General features: G+C 39.7%; 1 long non-coding RNA gene across 1 annotated transcript in view; it reads right to left on the reverse strand.

Annotated features, from left to right (window-relative positions):
• LOC124423491 overlaps positions 1-26,385 on the reverse strand; it is a 64,394-nt gene that overhangs the window by 13,492 nt on the left and 24,517 nt on the right. Inside the window, exon 2 of the long non-coding RNA XR_006942098.1 lies at positions 20,984-21,155. This is a non-coding gene — a long non-coding RNA (uncharacterized LOC124423491). The remainder of the gene's footprint in view (positions 1-20,983; positions 21,156-26,385) is intronic.

A 26,385-nucleotide genomic window follows, 5' to 3' on the forward strand; every position in this document is an offset into this window, starting at 1 on the left:
TCACGGCCGGAAACAAAAAATAAAGAAGAAAAAAAATAAATAAATAAATAAAAAAAAAAAAAAAGAAAAAACATTCCGTCAAGTTATTCAAAAATAATGATAATCGTCTACCTATAAAAATGTATCGAGGTAACGCGATTTTGACTTCGATACGATCGAATACGTCCTATTTATCGACGTCGACGTGTCGGAATAGTTATTACCATCGTTACGTTCCTCAACGGCAAGTGTCAACTATAAATATCTCTTTACGAGCGTCGCTCTTTCTCTCTCGACTCGAGATGTCGACGTCGGCGACGACGTTCCAAACGAAAATCTTCGCCTGAATACGATTACGATCGCTTACTCCGATACACGCTCGTTCGCTCTAATAACGAATCACTTTGCTTAGAAAGCAACGCTCTCCTTCTCTCTCCTTGATTGCTAAACTCTCTTAAACAAACGATACGACCTTAGATCGTTGATTTTCATTACATTTTCTCAAACGTACGTTCGTACATACGTACACACACACACACACACATATATATATATATATATATATATGTAGAGAAAGCTAATAATAATGAAACTTTAGAAACAAAGACAATTTGGAAATGCTATGTCCCATTTACATAAACAATTATTCCTGTTATCTGACTCTATCCAAGTTGGTAACTCGTTTTACATCCAATTAAGTTCCTCTCAACGAAGTTACAATCGATGTGCCAGATGCCAATAAGACTAACATAGAGAGGAGTTTCATTCTTAGGGTCGTAGATTTAACTCTTGGAATTCGATATACAATAAAGGGAAGAAACATGGAGAAACGTTGGACGGAGACGTTGGTTAGGCATTTGCCTTTATTAAGGGGCTAGTTTCCTCGAGTACCTAAAGGTAATTCCATAAAACGAATGAGTAATCCGTATCTACGTTACCGCGACTCGAACTCGAATCGACATTGAGATTTATCGAGTTTTAGAGAGAGAGAAAGAGAGAGAAATAGAGTAAAAGCAATACGCGTGGCCATTTCTACTAAATTGGAGGTCAAACGTAATTTCTGCGTCGTTTAACTTTAAGTAGGATTACATCGATCATTTACTTTTTGTTTCGAAAAAGACTACCTACAACGAGCAGGATCCGATCATTATAGCCTTTCGTGTAATTAAAAGCCGCAAATAACTCTGTAGCTTTTTAATGACACAACTATCGCCGTAGTAGATATTTCTACAAAATAAGACATAGAAATTCAGTACTAACATTAAGTACTTACATACGTACTGATATCATACGCATAAATACGTAGATACGTATGTATATATTGTACGTACGTTTATATTCGTAAGGTAGACGTAATATCGACATCAGAGATCGTTTATTCTCATTGTTAAGGTAAAATTGGAATCGTTTGGAGTTGGTAGAGTTTCGTGGTCGTTGGTTATATCGACGGTAGATTCGCTCGAACCCACCGATTGGAAGACAAAGATAGTACCTAGGTAGGTCAGTTATCGGCACCTCTAGTATATGGCATTACTACAAACTACGAGGATAGTTTTGGCGCTCTCTCGCACAGTCAAATCTCGTACAATAATTTAGGATATAGTGTATAGCAAGAAGGAGGAGAGGCTCGCGAGAGAGCGAGAGAGAGAGAGATTCAAACTCATCCTTCGGCAACGAGAGAACAATATGCACTAACCTCTCCAAATCTTAGCATTAATGCTGGTAAGGGCTTAATGCGTGTACAGGCTTACATCGATCTAGTTGATCGAGAATACCCGCCTCGTCTGCTATGCGCCCCCGTTATCTCGCGAATTCATGAGGCATTTAACCGGTTTAAATTATCCTTTAATCGTTACAGGCTAAATGTCTCCTAATATCGTCGTAGCTGCATATATATATATATTACTCTATATATATATATTACCGATTGATCTTTTAGATTTTAGTTAAAAAGAAAAAAAGAAGGAAAGAACATTTTGGAAAACGTTTTGGAAAATATTTTGAAACTCGTCATAAAGTTAAATAGATATATAAGTATATATGATGTATCATATACCTACATATATAGAATCGACGTTACATTTTTAGACTAATAGTTTCCGAGAGTCCCTAACGAGCCCTCGTTTGCTCGGCTTTTTTACGATAGCACGTCGCGTCCGCTTCTAGATGACAGGCGACGATTAGAAAACAAGAGGGACTGTGAGTGTGACGTACTTTGACTCTAACTCGCTCCCTTCGATCCTAAATGAGAACAGATCCCTACTACTGCGTCGAAATGATATCCACCGTTTACCTATACATACACACACACACACACACACACACACACACACACACACATATATATATAACTAAAAATTCCAGAGGAATCCGTGAGTTAAGTCGAATCCAATAATAAAAGGAAAGTCTCGTTAAGTAGAAAGAGAGATAGATAATAATCAGTTCGTAGGACGAAAACTTAATTACTTTTCATTCGTGTCAAGTCGTTCATTGTCCTCCCCTATTCCCAAAAGACTCATCTCACTATCTATCTCTCTCTCTTTTTCTCCCTTTCCCTCTCTCTCTCTCTCTCTCTCTCTCTGTCTTCAGATCGGCAACGTTGAACGACGTCAAAGTTTGTAAAGAGGAAATAAATCGCCGAGCGAACAGCATCGCGTGCGTTATCCGTAATACAAAACGTTATTATCGTTGATGAACGACCGACGTCTCGGTGCGGTAGATTCTTTTTTTTCCCTGTCAATAAAGTTGGCCAGCTGACAATGAGAGCCAACGAGCCCGGCACGGTACGACCGGCTACTGACCGCGGAATTAACCTCACTTTAAGCGAGGTATGCACGTACACACATGCGCGCACACACACACATGCATGGATACATACATACATAAACGCACGAGAATACTTCACATGTACATAGGAACGTGCACACTTGGCTTCTCTATCGCCACTCGTTTCTTCGCGAGAGACCAAACTATCTTAAATTAGGACAGATTGCCGTAACGTTCCACGAAAAGCGAAACAAATAATACTAGACTCTTCTCACTTTCTCCCCCCCTCTCTCTCTCTCTCTCTCTCTCTCTCTCTCTCCCTAGCTCGTTCATTCGAGTTCTCGTTCGATCGTCGAAATAAATCCTATCGTCTATGGTATCCCTATAATTTTATACATTAACGGAAAGGCAACAAGCGGAAAAGAGTACGATCATATTTACGATACTTGCCCTCCTCCTCCCCACCCCTGTCTCCGTCAACCCTCTCTCATTGGGAGAAATGTGAGAAAGGATGAGAAAGAAAAAACAAAAACAAAACGTAAAGAGAGGGGAGAAAAAGAAAAAAAAAAGGAAAAAAAAAGTAATCACGATTTATGACGAACGATTCGCCGACTAATTTACCCGAAGGATTACAAATTACGCAACAACGAGCGTCCATCGGCCCTGGCAAAATGTAGTTACGCGTTCACTGAAGGAGAGTGATTACGGTTCGAACAATCTAATTGACATTAAAATTGATGCAGTCGGGGGCAATTTATTTGCCACTTGTACAGAAGCAGAAAGGTAGAGTGAAAGAGAGAAAGAGAGAGTGAAAGGGAGAGAAAGAGAAAGAGTGTGAGGAAGAGCAGCAAGCGCACACAGGTCGCATTCGTTACTAGCGAGAAGATATACGATAATGATTAATGAGAAAACCGGTTTGTCGAAGATCCTCCGCGTTAGGAAAAAGTGAACGAATATGGTCGCGCCTTGGTGTATACGAGAGACGACACTGGAAACGTAATTCGAATAATATGAAATGCTTCTTCCGCTTTGAGTCATTCGCCGACAATGAAATCCGTTCCAGACGTTTAATTACTTCCGGAAACGAATTAACGGAATCCAATAAAGATAAACTTGAAACTCCTCTTTCACGTCGGTCTTCGTCGTCATCCATCGAGAATGTCTGCGTATCTGGTTGATAGTAAGGCATTTATCGTACATGAATTCTTAACGGAGTATTTATCTGTTGGCCCTCGGGCTTTATAACCAAGCAGAAGCAACGCGAACGAAAGGTATCTCTCGAATCTCGATCGTGTTACTTTGAACGTTCTCAAACTTACAAAACGTCTCTTAAACTTTTCAACGTTAAGTTCGAAACGTTATGTGCGTTATATATATATACATGTCATATATATATATATGCACGCGTGCATTCGTCGTCGTCCTTTCCTCGTCGTCTTTACTTACTCGAATAAAATTTTTCTCTATTATAATATTAGAAAACTGCTTCCGCTTTCGTGCAAGTCCAACTTATCAGAAATAATTCTTTCGCAAAAGTGTGACACCGTTAATTCGATAAGAAAAGGTAGTGCGTGTTCGCTTCGATATTCGAAGGGAGCAGTTACTCGCGTTAATTAGAAACCCTATTCTCCTTCTCTCTTTCTTCCCTTTTCTTTCATTTTCCTTCCTTTCCTTCTCTGTCTTTCTTTCTCTTTCCCTTTCTCTATCGAATACGAAGACGATCGTAACGAGGGAATCCTTAAACTATCGTGATGCATCGTGTCGGAGATAGAAACGTCAGATGAAGGACGTCGACCGATCCATCAACTCGAAAGGCTCGTGATATCTCCCTACGATTAGTCGCACCGTAGAAACTTATCGACGAGACTTTGTTGTCCCCTTCTCCCTCCCTCTCCCTCTCTCTCTCTCTCTCTATCCTTCTAACTTCTTATCTCCACGCCTCTTTGTCTTCTATCCACCTTTTTTTTTCGACGCAACAAACAGATTTATTCTCATCCGTCTCGTTGTCTTTCTAGTCGAGCAAAAACGAGAGAGAAAGACAGAGAGAGAGAGAGAGAGAGAGAGGAAGGGAGAGAGAACGGCATGTTGCGTGTGTACTTATGCGTCATGCGGCACACGATATGCATAACGAGCTCGTTTAACTCGAAATGGCGAGGCAGCAAAGGAGCGTCGGTAGAAAATCGGTAAGAAGAAGCTCATTTGTGTGTTAGAATTTCTTCCTCGCTTTCTCGTGCACCACCATAGCACGCTAACGTTTTCCACTATTTGTCCAAACGATAGAGAGAGAGAGAGAGAGAGAGAGAGAGGTTAGAGAGGAAAACAAAAAAATACACGCACATAGAAGAAAGAAAAATCCCTCGCCTTCCTATCGCTTTTTTTTTCCCCTCGACGTTATAGCAAACCCTTCCATGGTATTTCAAAAAAGCTTTGGTATTCGTAAGCCGATGGTAATTCGCGTTAACCGCGAAAGCTATGGCCCCCCTTCCCCTCTCCCTTACCCTCGCCATAGCGCTATCGGTATTTACTAAGAGGGTTTTAAGTCAGAGTCCCTTTTCTTGTCGGAGCTAAATGTACGCGAGTACTTATATATAGGTGTATATATATATATATATATATATATATATATATATCACACCATTCCACGTTAGCAAGATAAATTTTTCACGAAATAAAATAAATGCGAAATGGTTGATTTTAATTAACTTCTAATATCAACCTTGCTATTATAATTCGAATAACATTGAGAATATTTCGACTCCTCTTTCAAAATACGACGATTCAATATTTTTCATAAGAAAAGCGAAAATGAGAAGAAGAAGAAAAGATGAGAATAGAGCTCGTAACATCTTACTACCTTCAATCTGCCTCGAACGATCGAATCTGACTTGGCACGAGCCGAATCTAATAAGTATAGAGAAGTTACACGAGTCATACTCATGACTGGAAAACCACCTCGAACAATCTTCACTCGGCAATCTTCTTTCGCGATCGAGAATATCGAAAATGCGATCTGAGCTTCGTAAATTCTAAAAAAAAAAGTTTGTTTTCTCTCTCTCGCACGGTAGTTTTTCGACGTTCGCAAATGTAAATAGGGTTATAAACAGCGAAGGAATAAGAGAGAGAAAGAGAGAAAGAGAGGGAGATAAGGAGAAAGAAAAAAAAAACATAAAGAGATAAAGGAAAGGAAGAATGTCCATTGGTGGAGGAACCGATACTCGTCAGATTCTTAAAGCAGTACGATTTACTAACACGAAGATGTCTCATCAAGAATTTCGAAGGCACCTTTTCTTTCCTCTAAAAGAGCAATGCATTCTGATAGCCCATTGTTGAAGCCAGCTCGAGATAGAAAGAAAGAGAAAGAGAGATAGATAGATGGAGAGATAAAGATATATACATATACATATATATATATATATATATACATACCTACATACATACATATATATATATAGGGAGAGAAAGAGAGAAACAAATAGAAACAAGAGAGCAGAAGCATCGAAAAGTTTCGAGGGGGCGTTTCGAAATGGAGACGTAACAGCAGAGTTTGCCTTATTCATGAGTTTCATGGGATCCTCGGCCGGTATAACTGATGGAAGACGGGGTTGTAAGGCCACAATGTCCGTGTACCAAAGTTGTATCAAGGAACGGCCTCGGTCCTCGCCGCGTAACGACGATAATATGCTACGTGCTTCGTGTCTGGAACGACGACTACTCGAATCGAATACACTCTGACGTTCCTCCTTCTCCTCTTTCTCTTCTTATCTTCCTCTCTCTTTCTCTCTCTCTCTCTCTCTCTCTCTCTCTCTCTCTCTCTCTTATACTCCTCTCTTTCTTCGCTATTCGTCTCGAATCACCTTCTCGACTCTGTCTGGACACCGAGTTCGCAAGAATCTTCCTCGTGGCACGACCTTTCGCGAGGTCACAATACCTTATCCTTCTCCTTCTCCTTTCCCTCCACCTATTCCTTCTTCTTCTTCTTCTTTTTCCGATCGTGAAGCTTCTTGAACTTCAAATCATGTCCTCGTCTATCCATTCGCTTCTTTCTCTCCTTGGACGTCTTTCTCTCTCGTTCGATGCCCGTTACTACTACTCTAGAGACTCCGAGATACAAGGAAAGAGAGAGAGAGAGAGAGTGAGATAGAAAGACGTTCGTGGGTTCAATGGAGTCGATCGATGCGATTAGACTAACGAGTTCGCTCTCGCGGAAATGGCTCGTGTGCTCCCTGCCTTCTTCTTCCTTTTCTTCTTCTTCTTTTTCTTCCTCCTCCTCTTTCTCTTCTTCTTCTTCCTCTCTAAAGTCCAGCTTCTATCTCAAATCGCTTGGGAATCTTTCTTTACGCCACGTTGCCTCGACTTTCTGTTTGCCTTTCGGTCCACCACTCTTTCTCTCTCTCTCTCTCTCTCTCTCTCTCTCTCTCTCTCTCTCTACTAAATCGATCTTGTATCCGAGAATACGTTAGCTTGTTTTCGCTAAGGTATTCTAGATCTATGTGTTTTCATTGCTTACAAGGAAGATTAGAGTAAACACCTAATAGTTTAAGGTACCTACACATATACACACATACATATATATATATGTACCTACTATTTCCAAGTCGTAAAACTGAAAAAGGGGAAAGTAGTCCGATGTTTTTCCACTAACGAAAAAAGTCGACAAAATCTGAGGAAAAAACATACTAGTGGTAGCTAAAGTGAGAACGACAAAAAGATTTCTCTCTCTCTCTCTCTCTCTCTCTCTCTCTCTCTCTCTCTCATTCGCTGGTTCTCTCGCACGCATACGCAATACTCGGTAGCGAACGTTGCAACGTCAGAGAGAATAATAGCATTCGACGGTTAGTATGCTCTCAGCGTCCAAGGATTTTTAGGACACTCCGCGGTTCGTTCTGAGTCACACGTCGGTAAGAGAATCCGTACGTGACATTAAGCAATAATGCCACGTGGCGCCCGCGCATCCAGGCGCACGGAGAACTTGAAATACTATTACCACTAGTCACCACCATCGTACACTACGTCTCTTTCTCTCTCTGTCTCTCTTTCACTCTTGAGATTGAGAGAGAGGGAGAAACGTAGCTATGTAACCACACGAGCACGTCTCTCGCGTGTACTCGAGTCCGTCTACATAGGTATCTATCTACCTATACATAGATAAGCACTTACATACGTCCACCTTTGCAGGCTGTTGTCCGTCTTCAAACGGTTCCCTCCAGAGCCCAAGATATCACGAATTCCGGACTGCATAGCAAAGAGAATAAGAAATGTGAGACTGTGTAGGTACACGTGTATATGCGCTTGAGGTTCCATCACTCTTTTTCTCTCTCTCTCTCTCTCTCCCTCACTATAAATGTGTAAAAAAAGAACCTCTTATATCGTCTACCTTCGTCGCCTTGCGCGTTCTTTTACCGTAACTCTCTCTTTCTCTCTCTCTCTCCTTATGTACCCTATAGTATATCGCACTTGCAAATTATATTAAAATTCTACTGTAAACGAGAAGGGTCTGAAGCTTCTTTCCTTCTCTTTCTCCTTTTCCTCGACCAAAAAAAAAAGAAAAAAAAAAAAAAGAAAGAAAATAGAAAAGGATAAAAAATGAAAAAAAGAGTGACGAGCGGCATGAAAAGAAATACTCGACCACACACTTCCTCGGAGTAATTCTTGTCGTTTTAAAAATTAAAGAAAGAAAAAAAAAATATATATATATATGCATATATACGAGTAGCAGATGAACTCGTGAAAGCTTTTATTTTATAATAACGTATTCTCTCTCTCTCTTTCTCTCTCTCTCTCTCTCTCTTTCTCGCCGTGAAAGGTTTCATCGAATTTTCGCGGCCTGCTTTCGGTGCTCTCTAAGAACTTTACGAGGAAGTATGCGAGAACCGTGTAACTTCTTGAACTCGCGCGGGTACCATGTAACTTCTCGAACTCCCGCGGAAGGTCTCATTAAAGGGCAGCTATTATTCTTGATAATTTACCAGCCGATGAACACGAATTTTGGTATAGGATCAAGTTTGACGCGAGTAGAGTAGAATGTGCTACTCGATCCTTTTACCCTTCTACTACTACCTTAGATCTTTCAACCCTCTCTTTCTTCCTCCTACTTTAACCAAAACGTTCTTTCGTTCACTGAACGCTAATGTTCACGACCGAACTTTCGTCAATCGAGCTCTTTATCTCAAAGTTTTCGATCGTGCTTCTTTGACCGCTGACACAAAGTTTTCTTTTCGTTTTACCATAAAAGAAACGAAAAAAAAAAAAAAAGAAGGTTGAAACAGATAACGACGTCTAACAGTTTCTCGAGATAATCGACGATTCAGCAAGAACAGACGAGGTCGCCTAAATTATAAGTGTTCCTCGATTAAAGGACATCTTCCTTTATGATTTCCGTTTAAAAAGTACTGTTATAAAAAAAAAAAATATATAATAAAAAAAAAATAACATGAAAATGGTAGAAAAACATTGAGAATGTTCTCTCGAGAGAACTTGAGATAAAATTTTATACATATATGCATATATATATATATATATATATATATATATATGTATATACACACGCGCATACACACACACGCAGAATAAACTCGCACGCATTCGCGATCTACGTCTTCATCCTGCGAGCGAGAGAGCAGCGAGCACTTATCGCGTCCTCTTGGCCGCCCTTTTCTTCTCTCTCTCTCTCTTTCTCTCTCCCTCTCTTTCTTCCTTCTCTCTTTCACAAACGTCCGAGCTTTTTAACAATGTCTCGGGCGACTTACGAGCTCGACCGCCTTAACTTTAGCCGGACCTCGGCTTTGAAGTAGCCCGCATACTTATCGCTTTGATTGACGTCCCCCTTCGCGGTGCTCCTAAGCGAAGGGCATATTTACATGAAAATAAATGCACCTTGTCGGCAGGCTACGAAGAACGCGCTGCTCGCCAGGTCGTGGTCGTCGTCGTAGTCGTCGTAGTCGTCGTCTCTCTCTCTCTCTCTCTCTCTCTCTTTCTCTCTGTCAAGCGTGCTCAGGAGTTAAAATAAAAGAGACGGGACCGTCCGTCTTTCTTGCGGAAACTTTACCAGAGAAAATGTAAATTCGTGAGAGTGTCTAAAAGTCTTTCTACTACTTTTTTAGATCTACCTCTCTGCGGGATATGTCGTGATTTCGTTTACGATACGTATACCTATGCATGTAATGTGTATGTATGTATATATATATATATATATACATTTTATGTATCTATGTATATGTGTTTACGAAGAAACGAAGAAGAAGTAGAATGTTGCTTTTCGTTGCTCGAAATTCTCTTGGCTGTTCTTCGAATAATGCGGATTATTATTATCGGGGAGGTTGAGGCGCACCAAATAGGAAGGGAAACGTAAAGGAGAAAAAAGTAAGGGAGAGAGAGAGAGAGAAAGAGAGAGAGGAGAAAGGGAGGAGAAAGGAAGGAGAACTGGAGGAATGGATTTTCGAGACGGCTTGTCGTCCTTTATAATCCTTGGCATAAAGAGGACCCTTATCAGATGTTCGCCAACTCGCGGAGAATTGATTAAACGCCTCGTGAAGTTGATCCCACCGTGCGAGTGCGCTCGCTAGAGGACACGGCCGATAGAAAAAAAAAAAAAAGAAAGAAAAAGAGAAAAGGAAAAAAAAAAAAGAACAGGAAAAGAAAAGAAAAGAAACGCCAACGATACAAAATGGAGCGATTAAGTGTCTCGTAAAGCTGATTTGTCGCAATAAGACGGGAAGAGCGTTAAACCTTTTCGGAATGACGAAGAGGACTACTTCGATATACATATATTCATTCCGGAGTCCGATTAACCGGCTAAAAAATCGATCCTAATAAGCCCTCGACCGTTCCCTCGACGTATTTATTATCGACCAAGAAGAAATTTCTTTCGAGCTAATTTCTCCGTAGCAACGTGGAAATGAAGTTATGGTTTTTAAACAAATGGAAACGCGTTATCTACCTACGTATGAGCATAAATTTATTCGTTCGATCGAATTTCTCGTTTGGATCTTTAATATAGCCTCGATTGATTTTTTTTCCTTTCCTCTCCTGTTTTCTTTTTTCTTTTTTCTTTTTTTCTTTTTTTTTTTTTTTTTTTTTTTTAATCAAACAAAACAACTTATCCACTTCTTCAAAACCCCTAAAGTATCACTTGAATGAAAGACATGGATCAACGTTGAAATAGTTTACTATGATGCACTATCACAACGACCGCGCGTCGTCTCCTGGCTTATCTCTCGACGATAAAGAACGAACGAGAGTATAAAAAAGAAAGAAAGAGTAAAAAGAAAAAAGAGAGGGAGAAAAAGATCAGACGGCTCAATCTACTCGCGCTATCATTTCTTTTACCTCGTCTAGGATTGTTTCTCCCCATCGGCCGATCTTTATCCTTCCCCGTCGGCATTTTAGAAGATGTTTTCTAAGGTTTCCAACGTGCAACGACGAAAGAGAAATAGATATTTCACATAGGAAAAATACCAATACAATATAGCGACGTACAATGATTATGTACTAGAAAAATTTCGTAAATGCCTACGAACGATTTCAGGGTAAAAAGAACGCGTGCACTTATGTGAGATATATATATATATATATATATATGTCCTTTTTGGATGAGTGTGCGTGTTTGTTTTTGCGTTTGTGTAAGGGAAACGTTTGCGCGCATAAAGATAAATACGTTGGTAGTTGCGCGAGTACATAGATATAAGCCGTTATCTAGGCTGGCGAAACCTTTCGAGCTTGACTCCTTGAGACACTGGAGCGGAAACACGAGACGTATAGTAGCATGAGCTCCTACGAGGCGAGTTAATCCCTCGAGACAACTGGGAGCCACCGCGAGAGCATAGAACGGGAATGCCTTTTCTTCTCCTCTTCCCCTCGCCCTCCTCCCCTTGCCCCTTCACCCTCTCCTCATCACCCCATCTCTAGCTAACATTACGTTGGAAAACGTACTAGCTCTGTATTCTCACTCGCTACACGACAATGTTATTATTACGCTCCCCCGTTCGCATTACGCGGATAATTTATGTCGCTCTTCGCGCTCCTCGGATACGTTAACCCTCCCTTTTCTCCGTTCAACCCTCTAAGTCTAAACTGTCTCTCTCTCTCTCTCTCTCTCTCACACACACACACACACATACTCTCTCTTTCCCTTACTACTATTTCTAAAAAGATATTCTCCAAGAATTTACGGAGCTTACGCGGATACACATCCGCGATTATTCGAAAACACTATACATATACATATATATATATATATATATAGACACTTAGTTACCACGATAAACCGTACGGTTCGATTTGCACATCGAAAAATAAAAAAAAAAAAAAACATGTTACGAATATAGAATTGACTTTCGAGCTTCGTTGGCAAATATTGAGTATTATTAATCGCACATTACATCTCGAGCTCCTTTCAACGCTCACCCTGCATTAAATTATCCTCCCTCCTCCTCTCTCACCCTCTCTCGCGATCTATTTCTCGCACGTTCGATCTATCTTACCGCGTATAAATTATATCGCTGTTTACGCGGTAACACCCACGCACGCACGTATATACCCCTACATATACGTACCTATAGTCGCATATATAACGTAAAAGCTGTTAAGACCGTGTGCTTTTGGTCGACGCAAGCTCGAACTACCTCCCTCTCTCTCTCTCTCTCTCTCTCTCTTACTTTCACGTCACGTATAATAATTCTTATCCGTATGGCAGTCGAGTTGGAATCACCACGCAATATTATTTCACGTGCTTTAGAGGCCGCAATATCGTAACTAGTTGGATAGGTACCCGTTTCCAAAGTAACATTTTCGAACTTGCCCTCCTCCTCGTTGTTGCGCGTTTTTAACCGTTAGCAAATTGCAAATATTTTTGGGTGAAATTAACGGTCCCTCGCTCAGAATGTACACTTTTACGGTCTTCTTTAGCGCTCCGGGAGAGAAAGAGAGACATAGAGAAACATGTGCCTCTCTTTGGCGTACACATAATTTTCCCTCTCTCTTCCCCCCCAGCTCTCTCTCTCTCTCTCTCTCTCTCTCTCTTTGTCCCTCCTACCTCACCAAGTTAAATTTATCCCCGAGGATCTAACGTTCTTCTCTACGGCCCCGTTCGCGTGACTATAAGCGCGACCGAGTTTATATTTCCCCTCTCTTAGCCTATAGCGTACCTACCTCCCTCCCTCCCTCCCTCCCTGCCCTCCTGCTGCCTCCTCTCTTTTCTTCGTTTCCTTTTTTTCTCTATTTTCTCTTTTTTTTTCCTTTTTTTCTTTTTTTCTTTTTTTTTTTTTTTTTTTTTTAGAACCATCGAAACACGATCGAACGTAGACCAACGAGCAACGACAAGCTCATTCCAAAATATCGAGACTAATCCGATTAACATTTTTTTCTTCGTAACTCTCGACTTATCGATCCATCGATCCGTCGATCGATCGATCGATCGATCGATCGGAATGAAAAAAAACGAAAAGAAATTGGATATAGAGAAAGAAAGAACAATTGAACAATTCGGGAATGCAATACTAATTATTCGCACAATATGAGAGGTTAAAAAAAGAGAAAAAGAGAGAAATAATTCTTAAAAATTCTCACAAAGTATTCATTCGGAATTGAACTCGTTGAAAAGAGAGGAAAACAATGATATCTAGCTCGATTCAACCATCGAACCAACGCTCAATACTAATAACTACTTCAGTTAATCTTTTGTTCTCACTTCTGTAGGATGTTTTGTTTTCGATCTCGCCGAATATATATCGGTGTACTTTCTCGCTGTTTAACACAAGCGAGAGAGACAACGATATATATATCCTTCGTAATCCTTTAAAGTTGCTCGATCGATAGACACGGTAATTATTCTGAAAATCTCAATCGATAGAATGGTTCGATAGAGTCGTTAAGGTCGTTCCAACGTACGGAATAGAATCGTTTCCCGTGATTAGTTGGCTCCTTCTCAAATCACTTTCGAGAAACGCCGAGTAATAATGGTGAGCTTCGAAAGATTTACTTCGAACGAGTCTTTCTCCTTCTCTATCTCTCTCTCCCTCCCTCGAGCGTAGTCGATCCTTCGAACTTGTAACCTACTCCTTGGAGAAAAAGAAAGAGAGAGAGAGAGAGGGAGAGAGAGAGAGAGAGAGGGAGAGAAAAACGAAATAAAAGAAAAGATACTTCGTACTTACGTCTTACGTGACATTTATCGAATCAAATGAATTTTATATACAGTTATTTTATTACAGTATGTATGTACGTATATTCTATAATTCGAATTTATATCTAAATGAAAGAAAGAGAAAAGAAATAAGAAAAATTGTGTGAAAAAGGGGGAGAGAGAGAGAGAGAGAGCGAGAAAGATATATGATAAAATGTAAAAGCTTGGCACGCGGATAAATGGATATAGAAACGACGATAAGTGTCATGAAGATTTAAATGAAGCATGGATACGTATGCACGGTACGCTCGGTATAAAGACACGTCATCCTTTGTATAAACGTTTCCCATTATAGTTGAAAAGTAAATCGATCGTTGTACTCGTTTATAAAGAGAAAAAGAGCCATTTTATATATATACATATATATATATATATATATGTATGTGTGTGTGTGTACGTGTGTGTGTATATAATATTATATATAATATATCTATATTTATATAAGTAATATGAGAAAACGTGGATAAAATCGAACGCACGAAGATAATATTGACGCTCGCATGAAAATGGGTTAAACGAAAGGGAAATCCTTAGAATATTTCATTTTTTTTCATAATACAGAGCTTTCCGAAGGCCGAATTAATGATTCCATAACGCACATATATTATTGCCGAGCGTACAATTTTTATTATTAAAATACTTGTCTCTATTCCTTCCTCTTTCTCTCTCTCTCTCTCTTTTTATGAACTTCTCTCATCCTCTTGCTCTCCCAATCTCGATATGACTCGATATCAAAGCAATTGGCTCGTGCTTAGTGACACTAAACGATCCACCATAGAATATTTCGCAATAATTTTTATTAGCGATTCTTGTATAAAAAATATAATAGTAATAAAAAAAAAAAAAAAAGAAAAAAAAAAAAGAATAAAAAACAGAAAAGAAAAAACCAAAAGAGAGAGAGAGAGAGAGAAAATATAAGATAAAAAATCGTTGATCCTGTGCGAACAAAGCCGTCTAAAATAAAACGAGCTACTATCTCGATTCTTGATCTCTATCTCGAATTCCAAATGCATACTCGATGATTTTTCACGGTGTTCACATTTACCCCGTCTTGGATGCGTGATATTGGATTTTGGAGGGAAACGATATGAGACGCACGGGAAGAATTTAAAACGACAAATATTATATCGCAAATGTGGGAGAGAACGGGAAATTGAGAGAGAAAGAGATAAAGAGGTAGATCGAGAGACAGAGAGCCAGAGCGAGGGTGACGATCTTCAAAATGGATAAACTCGTTGCACGAATCGTTTAGCCATCGCCTCGGGCTTTTTTTGATTGCTTCTTTCTTTCTCTCTCTCTCTCTCTCTCTCTCTCTCTCTCTCTCTCTCTCTCTCTCTCTCTCTCTTTTAGCCTGCTTCCACGAGACGCGAGATATTATAGCGAGCAATTGAATTTCTTACACCGTTCATTCCATCTCTCTTTCTCTTTTTCTTTCTCTTTCGCATTTGAGTACACCAACACAACGGCAACACGTCGATTCTCCTTTTTAAATTTATCCAACCGAATCGGAATTTCGAAACCGGTGGTCGTCGACATCGCTGCCAATCTCAGGATGAAACCGTAAGATATATCGCATGTCCTCGTCTCTTCTCTTCACCTCCCTTCATTACCAAGAAGCGTAACGTTCGTACCAATTTACTCGCCGACGTGAAACTTTTAAAGAGGAGGAAGGAGAGAAAGAGAGAGGGAAAGAGATACGAGAAAAACGAACAAATACCTTTGCCTCTACCAATTTCGACAAATTCAATCTCTCTTCGTGTCTTCTTAGAATCTTCAAAAACTCGCGATGAACCAAAGGACGGACTGACTAATAGATTACTTGTGCCATCACCTTGAACTTAGACCGTATGGAGAGAGAAAGAGAGAGAGAGAGTTTATGTGTGTGTATATGTGTAAGAGAGAGAGAGAGAGAGAGAAAAAGAGAAATGAGAGAGAAAGATGCATAGAGTCTACTTTTAGCAAGAAAATAAATAGGCGCCATGCTTGTGGGTTCTGCGAGATCTTAAAAATAGGTCGAAACGCAGGATTCTCGAAGAAGATTTCTCGGTGACGAAAAGACGAACAGGAAAAGGACGCATAGACATTCTCTCTTTCTCTCTCTCTCTCTCCATCTCTATCCGACTCGGTCGTTAGGTTCGAGGAAAAGGCTAATTAAAAAGCCGTAAAGGAAACGACGCACGTGCGTTTCGAAAATCTCTGCTCTAGAAGGCTGCCGCTACTGCTGCTGTTATTGGCGTCGCCTTACGGTCTACCTAACGCTCTTTTTCCTCTTCCACTCCCTTCCATGTTCCTTTCGACTGACTCCGACAGGATACTCGCACGACGTATCTTGTCTGTCTACCGCTATTTTCTGTTCTATAAAACCAAACCTACTGTTTATCTTACGAAAAATCACTCGGTCCGATCCACCATCGATGATCCTTTCAAATTCTTTGACTTTTTTCTCATGGATGAGATAAACGAAGAGAGAAATAACATACGGTCTTATTCGATATTTAAAAGATATTATTAAAACAATACCATTGTCTCAAATCTAATAGATACACCACACACACGTGTATATATTCTCTGTCTCGATCTCGAGCGCGTATATACCTATCTCATTCAGTTAATCAAGGTATGAGAGCACTCTTGGCACTCCGTAGGAAGATGAGCCACTTAATAATAGAAACACCATCCTCCTCCACGCTCATGTCTTCGTCGTCGAGCAAAAGTGCTGCACCGTCTCCAACGTCGTCCTTCCTCTTGCCCATTTCCAGGCAATTTTCCGGCAAATGACTGCGGTGGATCGGTGCAACACCTTTCTTAATTACGGCGCATTCCCGACGAAACTTAACCCCTGCCGCGTTCCAACTCGAAAGATAATTAAGCGGACATTGGAAGCCTCCGGGCGCAAAGCACGGTAGCTTTTAAGAGAAGAAGCGAGTGGAAGGTGGAGAAAGAGAGAGAGAGAGAGAGGGAGGAAAAGGGAGGGGTGAGAGAAAGTAGCGAAGAAGACGAGAAGCTACAACGAAAAAAGAAAAAGAAAGAGACCTAGGTGGAGGACGATTAAAGGACTGCCTCCGAGGAGAACCATATTTTTAGAGCTGTCTTAAATCTACGAGCGAGGGAACGAAAACTTCTCTCTCTCTCTCTCTGCTCGGCCGATTAACGACCGCGTTGCCGTCGATTTGTCGACTCCTATCCTGCTAAGAGAGAGAGAGAGAGAGGGCGAGTCGGTTATTTTGGTACTTTTCGTTAGAAAGGAAACGCGATTACCGACAGGAAGAAGCCCTTAAGTACGTTTCATCGAGGACCAATGTCGCAAGGATTAACGATCGAACCAGTCCACGTATATCTCCTCTATTTTTTTCTTTTTCCCACTGTGGAATTCTGAATATCGGTGCGTTTGACTTTCCAATTCTCTCTATTCCTTAATATCTCTACAAACAGTTGTAACTTCTAACTAAATAAATCGCGCGCCTATGTACATACAAATGTGTATATATATTGAAATATATGAAATGTTTCGTAGATTTATAGATATCTACATAAATTTGCAGACTAATTGAGAGACTCGATACACACGCGACTTTACGTCGATACTTTGAGAACTTATTTTATAGGTCGTTCACGAAGAGCGCGTGCGAGAGAGAAAGAGAGAGAGAGAAAAGCCTCCCACGAATGTAGGTTAGATTCTCGATGCTCGTGGCACCGTTTGCCGCTCGAGAGTTACTGGATGAGGGACAAGAGGAGGAAGAGGAAGGAGAAGCGAATCTCCGATTCCGTGGGAACGTTCCGAGCGATGCCAAAATCTACGCGCACGCTTTATAAAACCCTCTCTACGTGTTTAACCGCTTTCTTTCGACGATATTCCCACTCTCAGTGACTTACATACGACGAGACATTCTACGATCCTTAGACTACTATCGATCTTCGCGAAACTACATTTCGAAGTATCATTCGAAGTCTTTGAAATCTGATGAAATTGATAGAAAAAGAAGAAAAAAGAATAGAAAGGAAGAAAGAAACTTCTGCGCTCCTAAATTACACAACTTTTTATATTACGATTCTTCTTCGAAAAAAGGAAAAAAAAAAAAAAAGAAAAAAAGAAAATAGGAAAAGAAAAATTCGATGATACACGTATCTACTAAATTGAGTTGTCCTTCGACAATCGAGATATATACATATACACGCTTACTCATACGTTAGTACATACACGTACATAAAAGAGTAAGAGAGAGCGAGGGAGAAAGAGAAAGATAGGTTGACTTCATAACACGATGCATTCACTGAATTATGTACTATTCTGTTTGGATGACCTTGCATCTTGTGCTTCTCGATGATCGAAGCCTACGATGAGAGAAAAAAAAGAGAGAGAAAGAAAGTGAAAAAGAAAGAGATAGAAGACGAAAGTTTCGTTACGGAATAAGGCTTTCATCGCGTATAAGCGGTGGTGAGGGAGTAACCGGATGACAAATGAGCTCTGGTGACGTGGCTTCGAGCCAGTAAAGCCGGTAATTGGATGCGCATTATTAACGGGATGGCGTAAAACGCTTCTTTCAGGCCACTCGTGGATACTCGATACATTCGCGAGTATGCGCAAACCCGCACACACTCGTCCAGCTATGCATTTAGAAATATACGCAAGTACGTATGTATGTACTGCACGTAAATGTATTTATGTATGTATGTATGTATGTATGTATGTACATATTTATATATGTATATATTTATGTACGTACTCGGATAAAATGTGAAGCTACGTTGTTTAACTTGATTTCATAGCTGATCGCATTATCGATCATTTCTAGTACTAAGCAAAGTATTGTTATGTAATTGCATATATATATATATATATATATATATATATATATATATTGCTATTCCAAATAAACATTCGTTTAGATATTTAAATTATTTCGTATTATGTAATAGAATTATTCTCCCTATTCTTTTCTATTCATTGAAATAGAATAAACGCAAATCAATCATTCGCGCCTAAACGAATTAGATCCTTTATCAAAGCGAACGCTTCCAAATGGAATAGAAGCTAATTTGAGTTTGCGCTTCCTCGTAAACAAAAAAAAAAAAAAAAAGAAAGAAAGAAAAGAAAAAAAAAGAAAAAAAAAAGAAAAGAACAAGAAACGGAAAAAAAAATACAACGATGAACGTGGATAATAACATCAGCGCGATATTTGATTCTTAAAAAAAAAAAAAAAAAAAAAAAAAAAAAAACGCCGTATAATATGATCGGGCAACGAACGAGATCAATTTGATTTAACGACACGGAGATCTTTATGAATGACGATCGATTTTTGACGCGTTTTCATTATTAAACGCATTGCCCAAGATTGTCGTAACTCGATGCCCTTTCAGCCGAAATTCATCAACACGTTAAATCCATTAACGATAAATCATCGGTAGAGGATCGATCCATTACAGTGATAATAAAATCGACGAGAATATGTGCGTATGCTTTTTTGTTTTTCTTTTCTTTTTTTTTTTTTGTTTTTTTCCCTTTGTTTTTACAAAAAAAAAAAAACCCTGCCTCTACCCCTCCCCGACCATCTCCATCGCCGTTCCTTCAAAATATTTTGTTTCCTTTTTTTACAATGTGATTTTCCATAACTTTATATTCTCTCTCTCTCTCTCTCTCTCTCTCTCTCTCTCTCTCTCTCTTCTCCGTCCCTGACTCTCCTGCCCCCCATCACTCTCTTTTTCCCCACGCGTTTTTTGAAAACAGTAATTTCACGAGGAGACACGAATAAATGCAAAATTTTAACAATAAAGTGTCGAAATACATATTTGCGATTGTTACTCGCTGTCACAAAGCCATCGAAAGTACGAAATACTTTTTTATTATATGAAACATGTAAATCAATATAATACGAATGCCACTGATAAAATTGGCACGCTGTAACGTGTTGTCCCTTTTCAAAGAAATCACTCACGGCGATAAAACATTACGACCGCAAAATGTAAAATTGTTTTGTTCTTTCGATATCGCTTAACAGACTATATATCTATATATAATGTATCTGTATCTACATATATTTTATATGTGTGTGTATGTATGTGTTGTGTGTGTATATATATATATATGTATACGATGTAAAAGTATAGTGATACATAGGATAAATGTCCTAGTCGGTTTCCGTTATTATCGACTCATTATCCGGATCGATAATATCGCATCGAACTGCATCTCCTATATTTCGATATAGTCGATAATTACCTTCGATATTATTAAAATAACATTGATTAGTTTAATATTTAATTATTCCCTCAATTAAAACCGATATAAATTATTTAATATATCGGTGAATCTTATTCTAATTAAATGATATAAATACATACGTTTAATAAATGCGTTGAAAACCGCTGAATATGTTGGAGAGAATTAGTAAAATTCGTAGAATTAATTAATTAACGAAATACATATAACGAAAAAGAGAGAAGTACTTGATCGTAGAGTATACTTGACTCTCCTCTCTCTCTCTTTGTTATATATCACTTAGTAATTAATAATTAATATATTTTCCAACGAAAAACTTCGTCTGTAATTTTTATATATGGATATTATCGTGCACTATATAACGTTCGCGTGATTATTAGACGTCATAACGGTCACTGAGCAAATCGTGCTAATTCGGAAGACATCGTACATCTCCGTCTAACGGTTGAAAATTCGTTATATAATGGATAACGAACGAATATATGTGTGTGTGTGTGTGTGTTTGTGTGTATATATATATATATATATATATTTATATACACACACATATATATAGGCTTTCTTTCTATCTTTATACCTATCTCCTATTATTCGAATATCTAAAGTAATACTATACTGGTGTAAAGAAAACAAGGACGAGAGATAAGAGAATAGATTGGAAAAACGAAAAAACGTTTGTCCTCGAGAGATAAAAATCTTAAACCTTCACAAAAGGCATTTCGTTTTTTTATTTTCCGAATTTCTCATTTCAGCTTCGATATCGCAAAGAATATCTTCTAACGAACGAGTAAACCTTCGAAGGTCATGTTAAAGCTCGAAAATCGAGATACGAATGCGTATTATACCTGAGCGATTAAGGACTGTGATGCGGCAACCTTTCATCTCTCCCTCTGGAAATCTTGAAAAAATATTTTCTTCCAACATCGAGGATCATCGGCCTCGTCATTTTTTTTTCCCCTCGTGGGAAGAAACAAGATGGATGATCGATGTGAATTTTTACACCTCTCATTCTCCAACCTATAAAAGATAATAATCGTTTGATTTTAATCGTAATCATTAACCTTTACGACAATTTAATAATTTGTCATTTCGAAAATATTAAAAAACGTACAAAAATAACGAAAAAGATAATGAGATTTATTTAATAACATCGTTAGCGACGCGACCTCCTTCGATTTAGATTTCGAACTGTTAAAAAGTTTTGCAAATCGGCTAATGCGACGAAGGATCGATCGAAGCGCCATCTGATTACTCGCTAAATAAATTTTGAGTGGTTAATAGATTCTGTTTTATAGATTCAACGATAATTCATTGGCTTTTTAACCTTTACATGTGAACGACGCATAAAAAATTTGAATCTGATAATTCTAATTCGTTATAAGATTGAGATAATATAAACAAAATGATATTTTTACGTAAGGATACGTAATTAAAACTCTTTCTCCATGAATTAAAACCTTTATTGGATCGATATCTTTATAAGATCTTACGATCGAAAATAACCTTTTCAATCTTGGTTGCTATTTTAAGAAATACGAAATAGAAAGAAAGAAGACGTAATGTTTATCGGTTTATCATCGATTCAATTATAACAGGGGAAAAAATTCTATCGAAGAAATTCCTGCGTAATTAATGATACTTACCATACGAGCGAACATAATTCGACAAATGCGATTCCCTCTTTCTCTCTCTCGTCTCTCTCTTTCTTTTAAGTTGTCACCTCGTAGCAAGTCCACGAGGGATCCTTTAGCCGCCTAATAAACGTAGCTGCTCCTCCATACCCCAGACATATTCTCGGCGTTCCGGAGAAAGACCAAGGAGATTCCAGAATTCCAGAAAGACTCCTTGGCTTGGCTCGTAACGGTTTAAGTCTTAAGAGAGAGGGAACCCTCGTTGAGGTGACGAAAAAAATGAGATGGAGATCCGCGAAATGAAAGGGAAGAGAGGAGGGTAAAGTTAGAATGGGAAGGGAAAAAAGAAAAGAGAAGAAACGAGAGATGAGGCTAAGCTATAGATATCCTTTACTTGTGACTCGTCGTTGAAGGAGAAACCAAGAGGAAGAAACGTAAACGAGCGTAAACGAGAGAGAGAGAGAGAGAGAGAGAGAGAGAGAGAGAGAGATACTTGTGAAGTCTCCCGACAACGACGGGGAAGGGGCTGATTCGAGTCGGTCATTTGGGGTGTGAAAGTAAAGATAAGGCTTTCGCCTTACCTCCGTTGGAGGACCGTAAATTTTTACGACAACTACTCCCCTGTCAATGTTTCAACAAAATTCTTGAACCTTCTTCGAAATCGTATGGCAGGAGACAAGATGACGACAGCGACTACTACGATCGTTTCGATGTTTAGATTCGATCCCTATCGTCGTCGTCGTCGTCGTCGTCGTCGTCGTCGTCGTCGTTGTCGTCGTCGTTGTCGTCATTCGTACGACATCCTTGCGATTAATCGTTTTATATTACGAGTTTTCTCATTTAAATTTGTAAAAAGAAATTGTATATTGGACGTTGCAGATTCTCATTCGTATGGATCAAATTAAAAGGAATTTTCTCAAGAGATTTATTTCATTTGAAAATTCTGACCTGGACTTTCGTTAAACGATGCTATGCCGTTACCTTTCGAATGAAAAGAAATCGGTGAAAGGGATATCAAAAGGAAGTCGCAATTATTACCGTAAAGTATTACTCTTTTCTCCTTTTCTTTCTCTCTCTCTCTCTCATCATCATCATCATCAGCGGCAGCAACAGCAGCATCCCATTAAGAATCCCGGTGCTATCAAAGACGTTCGTAATGCCAATGATTCTTGACCCACGTACCCACCTACGTATGTACATACAAGGACTTGTGCTCACACTCAGACAGATTTTAACGTACACATTCGTGCACAAACGAACCCATAGAAGAGGAACGAGAGAATGTATTCAGAGGGATACTCCGTGATGCGAATACGATGCATCCCTTCTTCGTAGGGTCATTGAAAAAGCAGGCCAGACAGAAAGACGCTAGAAGACGCAAGGTCACCCCGCACTGGCTCGACCACTTAACGTCATTTGCATTTTCAAAGAATACGCCTTTGAATAAAAGAATCGAAGGAGGGAGGGAGGGGGGAAGGGGAAAAAAGAAAAAGAATCTACCAAGGAGATGGAGTGACTCGAAAAATAAAAGAAGCATTAGATTCTATGCCGGATGAAAATCTCATTTTCAACGTGTAGTAGAGAACACCGGTAGATCTCCCTCGAAGAATTGCCACTCTGTCTCTCTCCTTTTCCATCTATCGCGCTTGGTATTACTGGTTAAGATGAAGTTATTTGGGTTAGGTCAAGCCCCATGCCGCGTTATTGTCTGTCCGGCTCGAACTAGCGCACGTAATCATAGAGCAAAGCTCCTGATCCTCCTTACTACAGTGCTATATAGCCGCGTACAACGACGCAAAATGGCTACGTTTCCTTTTCCCATCAGCTGCCTGGCTTTTCCTTCCTCTTCCTCTCTCTTCTTCGTACTTTTTTCCCTCTTACTCCTTCTATCCCACCTTTACGTAGAATCCTCCCTTCCACTCCCCCCACCTGACCAAGATGAAATTGAAAAATGAAATTGATTCTGCCCGGCCTTTACCCGGCTCTGGCCAGTTCGGATCTTATTAGATGTATTTTTCCTTCGCTGAAAGGAGAGAGAGAGAGAGAGAGAGAGAAAAGGCTAACAAACTGATAGCTCGATCACGATATTGATACGATTAAATTCAATATACCAATGAATTTTTTAATTTAAGTAATAGGAATCTTCTTTTCTATCGGTTTATCTTCTGTCTTCGAAAACGATTCCTTCAATGACTCTTTGATCTTTTCAATGACGAAAATCGATCGTCTTTGTACCTAAAATGTATCTATTTTGCGAGCAAAGATCATTCTTTTCTCTCTCTCTCTCTCTCTCTCTCTCCCTCACTCATAAATTACACAAGAATTTCACGGATCTCCTGGCAATGGAATATAATGTCTTTTTAATAAAGAAGAACTCGAGAGAAAAAGAAGGAGAAAGGAAGTCAGAGAGAAAGGGAGGGAGGGAGAGAGAGAGAGAGAGAGAGAGAGAGAGAACGATAATCGTACTTTGAACGCTATTAAAGTTATAGAAAGCAATTTTGTAAGAAGAAACGTCAATAATTCCATGGAGTAGTATTTCTTTCGATCGAAGATAGCTCTTGATCGTTCACCGGAATACCGTACTATACCATTCTCTATTCGAAGGTACAATAATTCGTTTCGATGATAAGAGCAAAGTAAGTAGTAGCTACTACGAGAATAGGAATGTTCGGTGGTCCAGACATTGTTAAACGAGTAATATCAAATGTAGTAGCTCGCAGAATCGTAGCAGACCCGACGATTACATAATGATGAGACGTCATTGTCTTCGCAGACGTCTATGCCGCAAGGCTATTTTCTCAGTGTTTCTTTGCGTTGCTGGCCAAGTACCTTTGCAGTTCTAATAACGTCTCGATAGAAGGGATGAAATTTCGCTATTTGCAATATAAAATACTTTTCCTAGGTCCTTTAAAAATAATGTTCATTAAAGAGGCAGCTTATAACATCGACATGTACGATTATTGTCAACGGCATGAAGTACCAACAGTTTTTTCTTATAGCTATACCTACGTAGATACATACATATCTGTTCTGTTCTGTTCTACCTACTTGAAAAAGTCGAGAAGCAAGTTCACGTCATACCGGTCGCGGGTTCATCCGAGTTTTAAAGGTAAAGCAAAATAAAAAGAAGAAGAGGAGTGGGGGTAGGGCTGAGGGGGTGGGGGGCGGGGGAAAGAAAGGAAGAAAGAAAGCAAGAAAGAAAGCAAGAAAGAAAGCAAGAAAGAAATCAACCCGTCCGAGAACATGGCAACAATTTATTAAGGTATCCTTTTCCAGCGTGGCTGACAAGGCCCGGACAAATTGAGCGTGCGTTAACTCGATGGATGAATACATTCCACTTGATGCGACCGAAAGGAACCAGTGATTCTCAGTCGACTCAGCGGTTTCGATGAAACAAGCTTCGCCCTTATCTTCTCTTGCGAAAAGATAAAAGAAATGGGAGAGATAACGAAAAAGAAAGAAAGAGAGAAAGAGTAGAAACAAGCGAAAAAGACTTTTATCGGCGAAACACAACCGGTCGTACTCGAGAGACGCCGATTACATTAAATCTTTGAGACTACCAAACGCGATCTCGAATAATCGTGCCGATAAATACTTGCAAACGATTTTGCCTTGTCAACGTCGACGGCGAGTCAATAAATTAACTTTGTCTTTTTCTTTATCTTTGTCGCAAATTTGTTTATAAAACCACGAGAAAGACGCAGTTATCCGCGTCTTTCTGTTATTACTCTCGACCATCGGAGCTTTCCAAAAGCCTGAGTCTACTACGGGCATAACGCAAGAACAAGGAGAAAAAGTGAAGAGAGCTTAGTATCTCTCCATAGTCTTTGCGATTGGGTATTCGCGAAAGAAACTCACGAAGAAACTCACGAAGAAAGCGTGGGTAACGTTAAAGCGGCCTGACAAGTAAGCATTTGCAATTAGAGATAGACGGAAGTGGTACCTTTACGAGATAAAACGAGATAAAATGAGAAAGAGAATGTCTCTCGACAGAGATGCGTAAAGCCATGAAGAAGAAAGTGCTACGAGCTCGAATGAAAACGCGTTCGTTCGTCCGTTAAACGAGAAGGCGAAGAGATGAAGGAGAAAGAGGTGGAGATGAAGAAGGAAAAAGCTTTTTGCTTTGGCCCATGAGCGAGGCTGTTACTCGTTTAATCCACCACAAGCCGAATGGAAAACACGAGGACGCGATAAATTCAAGGGCGTCTCTCTTTCTTTCTTTTTCTCTGTCAGCGAGGGCGGTGGAAATTCGAACAGATAAAGAAAAAAAGAAGGAACCCTTTGCCCGGCATTTGGGCTCTACTATTCTACGACGACGACGACGATGACGACGATGACAACTAAGAAGAAGAAAAAGAAGAAGATCCGTGAAAACATCTGTCCGGCCTTTGCGCGAACCCTGTCCGAAAGGATCGGTTTAACGCGCAGTGGCCATATTTATTTCGGTGATTCCCTTTCGACGAGGAGCCTAAAAATTGAACGCCTCTATAAATCATCGCCGATAAGAGAACGAGTTCTTAATGCGAGGACATCAGCGCTACCAGAGAAAGGAGTCCGAGCCGGTGTCTTCTCTCTCTCTCTCTCTCTCTCTCTCTCTCTCTCTCCCTCTATTCGCT

The sequence above is a fragment of the Vespa crabro genome, chromosome 4, assembly GCF_910589235.1.
Source record: "Vespa crabro chromosome 4, iyVesCrab1.2, whole genome shotgun sequence".
Lineage (NCBI taxonomy): Eukaryota > Metazoa > Arthropoda > Insecta > Hymenoptera > Vespidae > Vespa > Vespa crabro.